The sequence below is a fragment of the Carassius gibelio genome, chromosome B22 (assembly GCF_023724105.1).
Source record: "Carassius gibelio isolate Cgi1373 ecotype wild population from Czech Republic chromosome B22, carGib1.2-hapl.c, whole genome shotgun sequence".
Classification (NCBI taxonomy): domain Eukaryota; kingdom Metazoa; phylum Chordata; class Actinopteri; order Cypriniformes; family Cyprinidae; genus Carassius; species Carassius gibelio.
This window is the reverse complement of record NC_068417.1, coordinates 43765752-43772601: the sequence shown is the minus strand read 5'-3', so window position 1 is coordinate 43772601 and position 6850 is coordinate 43765752. Positions and strand designations below refer to the sequence as shown.

Sequence of the window (6850 nt, the reverse complement as noted above, 5' to 3'; positions counted from 1 at the left end):
TCAGTGGAAGTGCATTAGCATGGTTTAAATCGTACTTATATGACCGCCATCAGTTCGTAGCAGTGGATGAAGATGTATCATATCGATCACAAGTGCAGTATGGAGTACCTCAAGGCTCAGTACTAGGGCCGCTACTCTTCACGCTTTATATGTTACCCTTGGGAGGTATCATCAGGAAACATGGTGTTAGCTTTCACTGTTATGCTGATGATACGCAGCTCTATATTTCCTCGCAGCCTGGTGAAACACACCAATTTGAAAAACTAATGGAATGCATAGTCGATATAAAAAATTGGATGACGAGTAATTTCTTACTGCTAAATTCAGAAAAAACAGAGGTGTTAATCATAGGGCCTAAAAACTCTGCTTGTAATAACCTAGAACACTGTCTAAGACTTGATGGTTGCTCTGTCAATTCTTCGTCATCAGTTAGGAACCTAGGTGTGCTACTTGATCGCAATCTTTCCTTAGAAAGACACGTTTCTAGCATTTGTAAAACTGCATTTTTCCATCTCAAAAATATATCTAAATTACGGCCTATGCTCTCAATGTCAAATGCAGAAATGTTAATCCATGCATTTATGACTTCAAGGTTAGACTATTGTAATGCTTTATTGGGTGGTTGTTCTGCACGTTTGGTAAACAAACTACAGCTAGTCCAAAATGCAGCAGCAAGAGTTCTTACTAGAACCAGGAAGTATGACCATATTAGCCCGGTCCTGTCCACACTGCACTGGCTCCCTATCAAACATCGTATAGATTTTAAAACATTGCTTATTACTTATAAAGCCCTGAATGGTTTAGCACCTCAGTATTTGAATGAGCTCCTTTTACATTATACTCCTCTACGTCCGCTACGTTCTCAAAACTCAGGCAATTTGATAATACCTAGAATATCAAAATCAACTGCGGGCGGCAGATCCTTTTCCTATTTGGTGCCTAAACTCTGGAATATCCTACCTAACATTGTTCGGGAGGCAGACACACTCTTGCAGTTTAAATCTAGATTAAAGACCCATCTCTTTAACCTGGCATACACATAACATACTAATATGCTTTTAATATCCAAATCCGTTAAAGGATTTTTAGGCTGCATTAATTAGGTAAACCGGAACCGGAAACACTTCACATAACACCGTACTTTCTACATCATTAGAAGAATGGCATCTACGCTAATATTTGTCTGTTTCTCTCTTGTTCCGAGGTCACCGTGGCCACGAGATCCAGTCTGTGTCCAGATCAGAGGGTCACTGCAGTCACCCGGATCCAGTACGTATCCAGACCAGATGGTGGATCAGCACCTAGAAAGGACCTCTACTGCCCTGAAAGACAGCGGAGACCAGGACAACTAGAGCCCCAGATACAGATCCCCTGTAAAGACCTTGTCTCAGAGGAGCACCAGGACAAGACCACAGGAAACAGATGATTCTTCTGCACAATCTGACTTTGCTGCAGCCTGGAATTGAACTACTGGTTTTCGTCTGGTCAGAGGAGAACTGACCCCCCAACTGAGCCTGGTTTCTCCCAAGGTTTTTTTCTCCATTCTGTCACCGATGGAGTTTCGGTTCCTTGCCGCTGTCGCCTCTGGCTTGCTTAGTTGGGGTCACTTCATCTACAGCGATATCATTGACTTGATTGCAAATAAAAACAGACACTATTTCAACTGAACAGAGATGACATAGCTGAATTCAATGATGAACTGCCTTTAACTATCATTTTGCATTATTGAGACACTGTCTCCAAATGAATGTTGTTCAGTGCTTTGACGCAATGTATTTTGTTTAAAGCACTATATAAATAAAGGTGATTGATTGATTGATTGAAGAGAGGGCTATTTAAAGAACAGCCAATCTTATCGCCAGTACATTATATAAGTAGGAAAGAAAACCCAAAAGCTTAAAGCACCTGGTATTCCTAGGCAGTCTCTCATAAAAGTACTAACCAGACCTAAACCTGCTAAGATTCAGAGATCGGGCATTGACTCTTTTTTTTTTTTCAATGAAAGATTATTATATAATTCGTGAAATTTTCCAAAAAGATTAAAGCACCTGGTATTCCCAGGCAGTCTCTCATCCATGTACTAACCAGGCCCAAACCTGCAAATATTCAGAGATCGGGCATTGACTCTATTTTTTGGCAAAATTATTATATACTAAGTGAAAAATGTCCAAAAAGCTTACAGCACCTGGTATTCCCAGGCAGTCTCCCATCCAAGTACTAACCAGGCCCAAACCTGCTTAGCTTCCGAGATCAGACGAGATCGGGCATAGCCAGGTTGGTATGGCCGTAAGCGAAGTCTGCTGCAAAGAGAGGGCTATTTAAAGACCAGCCAATCTTATCGCCAGTACATTATATAAGTAGGAAAGAAACCCCAAAAGCTTAAAGCACCTGGTATTCCTAGGCACTCTCTAATAAAAGTACTAACCAGACCTAAACCTGCTAAGATTCAGAGATCGGGCATTGACTCTTTTTTTTTTTTTTTAATGAAAGATTATTATATAATTCGTGAAATTTTCCAAAAAGATTAAAGCACCTGGTATTCCCAGGCAGTCTCCCATCCATGTACTAACCAGGCCCAAACCTGCTTAGCTTCCGAGATCAGACGAGATCGGGCATAGCCAGGTTGGTATGGCCGTAAGCGAAGTCTGCTGCAAAGAGAGGGCTATTTAAAGACCAGCCAATCTTATCGCCAGTACATTATATAAGTAGGAAAGAAAACCCAAAAGCTTAAAGCACCTGGTATTCCTAGGCAGTCTCTCATCAAAGTACTAACCAGACCTAAACCTGCTAAGATTCAGAGATCGGGCATTGACTCTATTTTTTGGCAAAATTATTATATACTAAGTGAAAAATGTCCAAAAGCTTACAGCACCTGGTATTCCCAGGCAGTCTCCCATCCATGTACTAACCAGGCCCAAACCTGCTAATATTCAGAGATCGGGCATTGACTCTATTTTTTGGCAAAATTATTATATACTAAGTGAAAAATGTCCAAAAAGCTTACAGCACCTGGTATTCCCAGGCGGTCTCCCATCCAAGTACTAACCAGGCCCAAACCTGCTTAGCTTCCGAGATCAGACGAGATCGGGCATAGCCAGGTTGGTATGGCCGTAAGCGAAGTCTGCTGCAAAGAGTGCTGCTGAAGAAGTGGTGCTGCTCTTCTGTCTAGAAATATGGCAAATAGTCTTAGTGTTTATACTTGACTAACTGGGGCCCAGGTCAGGAAGCAGACAGACTGGCTAAACCGACCGTCTGCTAGCTGCCTCCCGTCACAGAGGTCAGTTAATTCTCAGCACATAGAGACTCTTTCACCTAGATATCACACTATAGAGACTGTGTCTGTTCCCCGAACTAGAAAATACAAAAAATGTCCAAACCAAGTTAAGGTTAACAATTTAATTGAGGTTCAACAAATAAAAAACAAATGCAATATGGATAAACAAATGATAAAGATTGGCTTATTGAATATCAGATCCATTTCTACGAAAACACTTTTTGTAAATAATATGATAACTGATCATAATATAGATATGCTCTGTTTGACAGAAACTTGGCTAAAACCTGATGATTACATTATTTTAAATGAGTCCACCCCCCAAGATTACTGTTATAAACATGAGCCACGTTTAAAAGGCAAAGGGGGAGGAGTTGCTTCAATTTATAACAACGTTTTTAGGATTTCTCAGAGGGCAGGCTTCAAGTATAACTCGTTTGAAGTAATGGTGCTTCATATAACATTATCCAGAGAAACCAATGTTAATGATAAATCCCCTGTTATGGTTGTACTGGCTACTGTATACAGGCCACCAGGGCACCATACAGACTTTATTAAAGAGTTTGGTGATTTTACATCCGAGTTAGTTCTGGCTACAGATAAAGTCTTAATAGTTGGTGATTTTAATATCCATGTCGATAATGAAAAAGACGCATTGAGATCAGCATTTATAGACATTCTGAACTCTATTGGTGTTAGACAACATGTTTCAGGACCTACTCATTGTCGAAATCATACTCTAGATTTAATACTGTCACATGGAATTGATGTTGATAGTGTTGAAATTATTCAGCCAAGTGATGATATCTCAGATCATTATTTAGTTCTGTGTAAACTTCATATAACCAAAATTGTAAATTCTACTTCTTGTTACAAGTATCGAAGAACCATCACTTCTACCACAAAAGACTGCTTTTTAAGTTATCTTCCTGATGTATCCAAATTCCTTAGCATATCCAAAACCTCAGAACAACTTGATGATGTAACAGAAACTATGGACTCTCTCTTTTCTAGCACTTTAAATACAGTTGCTCCTTTACGCTTAAGGAATAGGGGTGCTCCGATCACGATCGGCCGATCGTTAATGCGCATCTCGTCTGTAAAGCCGGTTTTCTAATCAGCAGTTAATTCCATCAGGTGCGTGATTTCACATAGAGCAGCTGTTACTACACAGAGCCGTTGTTAACTGAGAAGATGGGCCAATAAACGCTGAAAATTAACGTGATTTGCGCATCTTCTCTATTAACAACGGCTCTGTGTAGTAGCAGCTGCTCTATGTGAAATCACGCACCTGATGGAATTAACCGCTGATTAGAAAACCGGCTTTACTGAGGAGATACGCATAACGATCGGCCGATCGTGATCGGAGCACCTCTATTAAGGAAGGTTAAGGAAAACAGTTTGACACCATGGTATAATGAGTATACTCGCACCCTAAAGAGAGCAGCCCGAAAAATGGAGCGCAGCTGGAGGAAAACAAAACTAGAGGTATTTCGTATTGCTTGGCGGGAAAGTAGCATATCCTATAGAAAAGCATTAAAACCTGCTAGATCTGATTACTTTTCTTCTCTTTTAGAAGAAAACAAACATAACCCCAGGTATTTATTCAATACAGTGGCTAAATTAACGAAAAATAAAGCCTCAACAAGTGTTGACATTTCCCAACACCACAACAGTAATGACTTTATGAACTACTTTACTTCTAAAATCGATACTATTAGAGATAAAATTGCAACCATTCAGCCGTCAGCTACCGTATCACATCAGACAGTGCACTATAGACCCCCTGAGGAACAGTTCCACTCATTCTCTACTATAGGAGAGGAAGAATTGTATAAACTTGTTAAATCATTTAAACCAACAACATGTATGTTAGACCCTATACCATCTAAGCTCTTAAAAGAGGTGCTTCCAGAAGTCATAGGTCCTCTTCTGACTATTATTAATTCCTCATTGTCATTAGGATATGTCCCCAAAACCTTCAAACTGGCTGTTATTAAGCCTCTCATAAAAAAGCCACAACTTGACCCCAGAGAACTTGTTAGTTATAGACCAATCTCGAATCTCCCTTTTCTGTCCAAGATACTAGAAAAGGTGGTATCCTCACAATTATATTCCTTCTTAGAGAATAATGGTATATGTGAGGATTTCCAGTCAGGATTTAGACCGTATCATAGTACTGAGACTGCTCTCCTTAGGGTTACAAATGATCTGCTCTTATCATCTGATCGTGGGTGTATCTCTCTATTAGTTTTATTGGATCTTAGTGCTGCGTTTGACACAATTGACCACAACATTCTTTTGCATAGACTTGAACACTTTGTTGGCATCAGTGGAAGTGCATTAGCATGGTTTAAATCGTACTTATATGACCGCCATCAGTTCGTAGCAGTGAATGAAGATGTATCATATCGATCACAAGTGCAGTATGGAGTACCTCAAGGCTCAGTACTAGGGCCGCTACTCTTCACGCTTTATATGTTACCCTTGGGAGATATCATCAGGAAACATGGTGTTAGCTTTCACTGTTATGCTGATGATACGCAGCTCTATATTTCCTCGCAGCCTGGTGAAACACACCAATTTGAAAAACTAATAGAATGCATAGTCGATATAAAAAATTGGATGACGAGTAATTTCTTACTGCTAAATTCAGAAAAAACAGAGGTGTTAATCATAGGGCCTAAAAACTCTGCTTGTAATAACCTAGAACACTGTCTAAGACTTGATGGTTGCTCTGTCAATTCTTCGTCATCAGTTAGGAACCTAGGTGTGCTACTTGATCGCAATCTTTCCTTAGAAAGACACGTTTCTAGCATTTGTAAAACTGCATTTTTCCATCTCAAAAATATATCTAAATTACGGCCTATGCTCTCAATGTCAAATGCAGAAATGTTAATCCATGCATTTATGACTTCAAGGTTAGACTATTGTAATGCTTTATTGGGTGGTTGTTCTGCACGCTTGGTAAACAAACTACAGCTAGTCCAAAATGCAGCAGCAAAAGTTCTTACTAGAACCAGGAAGTATGACCATATTAGCCCGGTCCTGTCCACACTGCACTGGCTCCCTATCAAACATCGTATAGATTTTAAAACATTGCTTATTACTTATAAAGCCCTGAATGGTTTAGCACCTCAGTATTTGAATGAGCTCCTTTTACATTATACTCCTCTACGTCCGCTACGTTCTCAAAACTCAGGCAATTTGATAATACCTAGAATATCAAAATCAACTGCGGGCGGCACATCCTTTTCCTATTTGGCGCCTAAACTCTGGAATAACCTACCTAACATTGTTCGGGAGGCAGACACACTCTTGCAGTTTAAATCTAGATTAAAGACCCGTCTCTTTAACCTGGCATACACATAACATACTAATATGCTTTTAATATCCAAATCCGTTAAAGGATTTTTAGGCTGCATTAATTAGGTAAACCGGAACCGGAAACACTTCACATAACACCGTACTTTCTACATCATTAGAAGAATGGCATCTACGCTAATATTTGTCTGTTTCTCTCTTGTTCCGAGGTCACCGTGGCCACGAGATCCAGTCTGTGTCCAGATCAGAGGG

At 39.9% G+C, this 6850-nt stretch overlaps 3 non-coding genes across 3 annotated transcripts; all 3 read right to left on the bottom strand.

The window, feature by feature from the left end:
• Positions 1-2173: 2173 nt before the first annotated feature.
• LOC127995948 (5S ribosomal RNA) lies at positions 2174-2292 on the bottom strand. The gene has a single exon (XR_008168873.1). It is a non-coding gene; the product is annotated as a 5S ribosomal RNA (ribosomal RNA).
• A 229-nt stretch (positions 2293-2521) lies between these two features.
• Positions 2522-2640, bottom strand: LOC128006143 (5S ribosomal RNA). Its single transcript, XR_008178774.1, has one exon. It is a non-coding gene; the product is annotated as a 5S ribosomal RNA (ribosomal RNA).
• Positions 2641-2997: 357 nt separating this feature from the next.
• On the bottom strand, positions 2998-3116 carry LOC127997492 (5S ribosomal RNA). Its single transcript, XR_008170355.1, has one exon. It is a non-coding gene; the product is annotated as a 5S ribosomal RNA (ribosomal RNA).
• Positions 3117-6850: the final 3734 nt, after the last annotated feature.